The sequence below is a fragment of the Epinephelus moara genome, chromosome 6 (genome assembly GCF_006386435.1).
Source record: "Epinephelus moara isolate mb chromosome 6, YSFRI_EMoa_1.0, whole genome shotgun sequence".
Taxonomy (NCBI): Eukaryota; Metazoa; Chordata; class Actinopteri; order Perciformes; family Serranidae; genus Epinephelus; species Epinephelus moara.
The window spans coordinates 17,519,422-17,527,092 of NC_065511.1; positions in this window are offsets into that span (position 1 = coordinate 17,519,422).

Below are 7,671 nucleotides of genomic sequence, written 5' to 3' on the forward strand. Positions count from 1 at the left end.
ACGCAGGTGGTAATTGCACCTGCCGTGCTCGCTGTATCTTGAAATAGCTTTCATCAATTAAATCAGAGTCTTAGCTTTTTAACGATATGTCGAATGAGTAAACACAGCAGGTGTGTATATTAGCGTAGTTGTGGCCTTTGGATAAAGATATTGTGTTGTGTTTGGTAAGCTGCTGTGCCATGACCTTCTCTCTATCTCATCTTTTTAACAGTCTGTCTCTCCGTCTTTCTACCTATCACGGCCGCCATGTCTATCTTTTACCCATCTGTTTCACTGCCTCCTCAAAAATCACATTTCCAATAAGGCCTGCTCCTAACATTATTTATTGGTGTTTCACTTTATTGTCATTACAAATTTAAAGAGTGCTTGTTTCTGTTTCATCATGTCACTATTTTATATGCACTTCCATATATTTTGTACTGTTATCAGTTTTAAATACAATAGTTTGTGTTTTTATTGACATCCTGTCTGCTTTATGTGAGACCATCTCTTGTATTTGTTTCTTGTCTGTCTATGTACATGGTTATGTCCTGTACTTAAATTTTACCTGCTTAATGAGTTTATTTCTCTTATCCACATTTTACTTAATCTGTTTATGTATGGGTTTGGTGCTGTTTGATATATGTGCTCTCATTTTCTTAGTTTTTGTGTGTTATAGGGGGTTTACATGTATTTCTAATGTTTTATTTTTATTCCGTAAATCTTTTAATCTGCATAGCAATTTGTATTTAAGATTGAAAAAAAAAAAAATTATTATTTTTTATTACCCGTCACCTCTCCAGCTACCAATCGCACTCCCTAACTTGGTCTGTGCTGGACTTCTGGACTTGAACCACCACCCTTTGGTTCCCACAGCAACTGCCTACAAACTGGGGAAGTGCAGCCCCAGCTAGATCTACAAATAGGGCCTAGTAAGTGTTATTTTTATTTTCTTAAAGTCTGTGTTGTGTTCTTGAATGGCCGCCGAGCCTACCTGTCTGTTTGTTAATGTGTCATGGCCGCCGTGCCATGACTATCTCGCTATCTTTCCATTCCTCACCTCTCCATCAATCCCTCATCTCTCTATCTCTGTCCCTCCCTGTTTAAGTGTGATTTTTGTTTTATTTGAACCTGTGTTGTGTTTTTGGTTGGCCGCCGTGCCCATCTATCTCTTTGATTGTATATCATGGCCGCTGTGCTATTACTGCTTCTGTATCTATCTCTCATCTGTCTCTCTCTTTATCCCACATTTCATTATTCCTCTTTCCATCTCTCATGGCTGCTGTGCCATGACTGCTAATCTATCTAATCAGCTTGGATTAATATTGGTGCAATAATATATTCTTTTACTTTAATAATCCCTTTTTGGGGAAATACAGTTTTAACACTTTGTTTTATATTATTTGGTGCACACGCACACGCACACGCACACGCACACACACACACACACACACACACACACACACGCCTGAAATACACACATGCACACAAAGGACCTGTAGACATACATTAGATGAAGAGAAATGCCATAGTAATGGGGCTGTCAGTGCTCCTAGTAGTTAGGGCCTCAGTGCCTTGCTCAAGGGCCCCTCCGCAGAGGTTAACTGGCACCTCTGCAGCTACCAGTCCACACTTATGGTCCGTGCCTGACGTCTGGACTTGAACCTGGCATGGCAATTTCCAACAGACTGAGCAAACGCTGCCCCAGCTGGATCTGCAAAAAGTAAGTGTCATTTCTCTTATCTATTCCTCGTTTATCTAACTACCCCCCATCTCTCTGTTTGTCTTTCTACCCCTCTCTTTAGCCCTATCCATCTCAATAAGTGTCATTTTGGTTTTCTTTGAATCTGTGTTGTGTTGCTGTTTGGCCGCCGTGCCTGCCTGTCTGTTTGATTATCTTTTATAGCTGCTGTGCCATGACCATCTCTCTATCTCTGTCATATGTCTTTATGTCCCTCCTCTCACTATTTATGCAGTGTGAGAGATAAGTATCAGTTTTATTGTCTTTAAATGTGTTGGATTTTTGGTTGGCCACGATGCCTACCATTGTGTTTGATCATCTATCATGGCCGCTGTGCAATGATTATCTTACTATTTCTCTATCCCTCATCTCTCTGTCTATCGCTCATCTCTTTATCTGTCTCTCTATCTCTCATGTGAGAGCTAAGTGTCATTTTGGTTTCCTTTAAATGTATTGTGTTCTTGGTTGACTGCCATGCCCACCTACCTGGCCGCTGTGCCATATCTCTACCTATCGCCCGTCCTTCTGACGCTATCAATGCCTCATCTCACTACCTATCTATATCTATCTGTGATGAGATGGGCTATATGCTGTTGTGTTGGTTGTCTCTTAGCCTGTGACGTGCACTGACATATCTTGCTGCTTCTATGGCACTGACACTGTTTTCTCTAAGTACATGTTGCATTTAGTCTGGTCAAAAAGTGATTAGAATTTAATTTTAATTTTTGGTAAAGAACTTCCTGATGTCTTCATATGTGCTACATCGTAGCAGGAAATGTTGCTCTGTCTCCACCTGTCTCTGAGGACAGAGCTAACACAGCCTGTCTTGTCTGGACAGCCAGGTCTGCCTGTGTCTGCTAGTCTCTATGGCCAGGCTGTGATCATTGAGTCTGTACATAGTCAGTGTCTTTCTCAGTTTCTTATCTGTCACAGTAGACCAATAGTTTGCCTTTGTGTACTTTCTGTTTAGGGCCAAATAACAGTTTAATAAATAATAACAGTCACACAAGTTTGTTTTCGGTTTTTGTGGTCGATGTCCAATAATTGATGCAGTTTTCTTTTTCTTTAGCTCTAATTTGGTTGGGCTGGATTGTGTGAGGGTTGTCCTCAGGCCTTGTACAGTTAGTGGAGGTGAGTCTCAGGACCAGCTGGTTGAGAGAACTCTCTGTGTTATCTATCTTTCCTTCTACCTGTCACAGCTGCTGTGTTACAACTATCATCTGTTTGCTTCTATCTAATCAGCTTGGATCAGTATTGTTGCAATAATATTCTTTCACACTGTTAATTCCTCGTTGGGGAAATAAGACACCCTTTTAGACACCACACACGAAGAAGAAAGTTACTTTTACTTAAGGTAAGATATGATGGTATGTTGGCACAGGCCATCACATTGACTTTACTGTTCATAGACAATTTGGCATTGCCTAGAAGGTGAACTGTCACCTCTCCAGCTCCCTGTCCACACTCTGTAACGTGTTGCGTGCTGTACTTCTGGACTTTAACCCGCCACTCTCTAGTTATCAGGCCAAGTCTCTACAGACTGAGCTACCTCTGTGTCCATTTTGTAGATCTGTAGACCTGTAAATCCACAGGAAGTCACAGGCTTTAACAAGAATTGGGGGTTCTAACCGATTCTGATGAACCTCGGAGTTCCTATGTGTCATCTTCTGTATACTTTGGGATAACAGTTCAGCCTGTACAGGACTTTTCAACAGTAGCAGACTGGTGTCAGGTTTAATTGAGGACACTGTTGTGCTGATCAGTCTCAGCAGCAGGTGTATACAGCTATGATATGCCCTGAGGAGTAAAAGTGTCACCCACACAGTCCTAACTGAGTTTGTATACCTGTCAAGGTTGTAATACTTACCTTTCAGTCACTGGCAATTAGTTTGGGAATATATAAAGGCAATTCAGTAAGCAGGAGGTAGCCTATTTTGTAGTCTTAGAAGAAAACATTTAGTAGTAGATATCATTTGTTCATTCATTTTTTTGCTAGCTGTAGTCCTAATCCCAAACTGCTTTGGGGGACCAGGTGTGTCTCAATCATCGACCCTTCACCAGTGAAAGAATTACATCTTGTTCACTTCAAGTAACCCCCTATTATTTCATCTGTGTATCAAGATGTCAGGCCTCTGTTGTTTTGCTTACAGTACTGTTTGTGTGAGCATTTGTCTAATCCAATATTGCATTCACTAAAAGTGACACAATGCAAACTTCAACACAAAGAGTCTAACCAGACAAGACCCAGACAGTCAGTCAGTCAGTCAACCAAAGCAGTCCCCAAACAATTTGCTCTCCCACAAGCTTGTCCTCGCGTGAAAGGCAGAGGATTTTTGTGAGGGCAGTCCCCAAGTAGTTGTCACTCTGTCCATATAGCTGAGACAACTAAAAGCCCATTATCTGAAAATGGCAGACCATTAGTCTCTTGGCATGAAGAGCCTTTCACTGCAGATCTCACATAAAGGAAGCCTGCAGATTCAGCAATGTGAGAAGTGGAGAAAAATGAGACCTTTAACATGGGTGGAAAAAAGGGGGAGGGGGGAAAAAGACACTGAGAATAAATCTGTCCTGTGTTTAGGTCTGTGACAAATCACAGTGATGATAAAATGCTCCACTACACTGTAGAATCTATGGGCAAAATAAAGTATTTAATTGGAAAACTCCGTGACCAAAGCTCAGGAATAGAGATGTTTGTCCTCATGATCAAAGAGACGATTTACTCCTGAATGCATTGTAACTCTATGCCATCTCAATGGTTACATTCACAGAGACAGCCCACAGATTTTCCAATAGATCAGTTCTCCCCAATGTGAGCAATGATAATGGGCCAACTGTGATCATGGATGTTGCGTTTCAGTAGAGTGTGCATGACAGCACAGCCATTGTCACTGACATTTGTCTGATCTGCTGTCACGCAACTGCATGTTCTGCAAAGGTCGATTCAGTCCTGGGTCACAAAATGGTATTTGGCTATCGGTACTTCCCCTAAAGTTAAACATTTTTGTAGATATTTTTGTGGTTTTCCACCAACAGTTATTTATAACAAAAAAACAGAGGACTGAAAACTCCTGTGTTCTGTGTAGGAGGACTAGATGCTCCATTCACTTGTAAAGCACATTGTAATATTGCATGGACATTGTAAATTTTTAGATTTTTGTCCCTGCATTTGGCCTGACAGTAAGAATAAAATGTTAACTGTGATTAAAATACTGTAAGTCCATATTGGAAGTTATGGCACTGTTCTCTACCAAGTCAAAAAAATACTCTGTGTGCATGTATGTGGTCTCTTGTTAAACATATGCTTCTGTTCCATGGTGCCAGCATGTGCTCATGTAAATTTTGTGTATGTCTTTTTTTTTTTTTTTTCCTTTTTTTTTTCTTTCACTGTTTCGGGGAGACCCTTTTGCTCCCATGGCTCTCATTTATCCACTGACAACTGGTTTTCACTAATCCCTCTCATTGGAAACAGCCTCCTTGGTAGCAGCTGCCCTGACTACGTTGCAGCAGAGGCACGTTAGCACTCGTCCATTCCAATTTGGAGTCAGATATTACTTTGTCATGAGCACATAAGTATGCTGAATGCAGAGCTAGCTAAAGCCAAATAAACAGAGGTCAACAAAGACACGATTTAGTCATTTCTGGAGCTGCGCTCCTTGTCTTACTATATGCTGTTGTGGTGATAATGATTATAAAATTATTCAGTTGCCATGTTATGACATTAACAAATGAGTTTCCATGAGGACAGAGGCTGAGGCTTGTTAATTTGAAGATTAATGCAAAGCACAACCTGTCACCATACCTAGAGGATTTTTTTAAGTTGCAATGTCTTCATCTCCAAAGAATTACTGCGTGTCTATAAACAGATAATTTTCATCTCACGTTCACTTCCACCATGTAGTCTCACTGCAGGAAGCACTGTGACATACTTTGGCTGATATTCTGGTTGGCATGTGACATTAAAAATAGTCTGTGCGGATAAGCAGATTCCATTTTGTACAAGGGTACACAAAAGCAAAGGGTTAAAGGCTATAGCATTTATGTCCCAATTTTATTAAGAATTTCCACGAGATAATGAGAAAGTAGAGCTGTTATCATCAGATGAAGAGTCTTAAAATGATGAGCCACAGTCAACAATATTCTGCCCGTTCTTCATTATTTGTTATAATAATAATAATAATGATGATTTACTCATAGGCAAACAAATGGTGTATTTTGCACAGCTAGTTGTCTTCCATCGATACCCCTGCTGTTTTTGTGTTAAAGAAATGTCTTTAGGGATCATTGTTGTACTTTCCAGCATCCTGTATTACGTCAGTCGTATTTTCAAGAGCGCAGTTGTCACTACAAAGTGGCTTTGCTTCCGTCCTGGATGGTGGGTTGTAGATTTGATATGGGCATCAGTTCGACTGATGTACTCAGGAAGGAATGGGTTTCTCTCTGATGTATGTCACACTTGATTCACACTTCACTTACCAAATGACGTGCGCTTTCTCACCAGTTGTTTTTTAGCAAGTGTCTGAATTTCCCCATTACATTTCTTTGGGAGAAGAGCCGAGCCATGTGAAAAGGTTTTGGACAAAAGACACCTGTTATGACGACTAAAGCCACTCGACAGTTATCAAAAGGAATCTTTTGTCTTAACAGGTGTTTGCTCAAATTTTTCTTATTCCTGTTGATGCTCAGAATGTTGATTTATCAGGCATGGAGATTTCTCTATAAGATGTGTCCGATGTTGAGTTTGCTCAGAAACATAAATGATAATTTCAGATGTTTTAGGAGATGATTGGTGGCTGTGGAACAGTGGGTGATTTGTACACCAGCCAGAACCTTGTACTTGAACCCATATCACTATTACCAAGATCTCAGGGGGTAAAGCTGTAGCCACCTATTATTCATTCATCAGATGGCATGAACAGACATTTCAAGTCTCCCATTTTTCCACAGTGCTTACTTTAAATGCTGTCATCTCCACCCTCCTAACCTTTCTTTTTATTCCATCCACTCTGACATTGTCTCACCTCTATTATGATACTGTGAGGATTTTTGAACAAGTTAAGTTTACCCACAAACAGACTGAGTCTTGAAATATGTTACCCCATGTCTTTACTTTTTCAATGAGTTTGCAGAGCCCATATTACGCTCCGAAAGTGAGACCTGGCTTCAGTCAAAAAATCATAGGGCGTTGGCAAACCAAGCCAACGGCTCTGGCCATTGTTAAGTGGCAGGCTGTGAGCATCTGTCCCCCCAGTTTTGGTAGTGTTTCCCACACTGTGGAAAATTGTTGACTTTGTTGTCCCTTTTTTGCCTGATTCAGCATGTTGAATTGACATCAGAGATGGTGGATCTCAGATTGGCAGTTCAACTCAGTGCTTGAGGAGAGAAATGGAAGTGAAGAATTCAAAAAAACAGCTGAAGTCAAGAGGGCGGGAGATCAAAACAAACTTGTTATATGAGGTAAAATAATTTCACCTTGTGCAGAAATGGTTTGTAATGCTCTGTGTTGTTGTTTGCTAGTGCACGCTAAATATCCTTTGTTCTGTTTTAACATCAGGTTGTGTGGTTAATCTGCTGAATGGCTAACTAGCTTCTTGAATTTATCCTGTCGGTCTACTGGTTTCCCTTTTTGAACGATGAAGTCGGATTACCTCTGCCTGCTGGTATGGAGAGTTATTTCCTCTTATGCAGACGCTGCACATAGGCGCTACTTGGGCGTTGAATGATGTCTTTGTGATGTGCTCAGGTGCAGTTTCTTGGCCAAGACAAAGGTGCAGTCGAGCGATGCAGCAGCCGACCTATGTTGCTGCTAGTTCTTTGAGAGCGATTTGGTGTGTCTTGGCCTTTATAGGTGAAGCCAGTATCAATCTCACACAAGACTTCAAATACTGGTTAAAGTAAAGCTTGGCTTCCACTGAAGGAGTTGGTTTTCAATTTACAAAAATAAGCAGGTATTT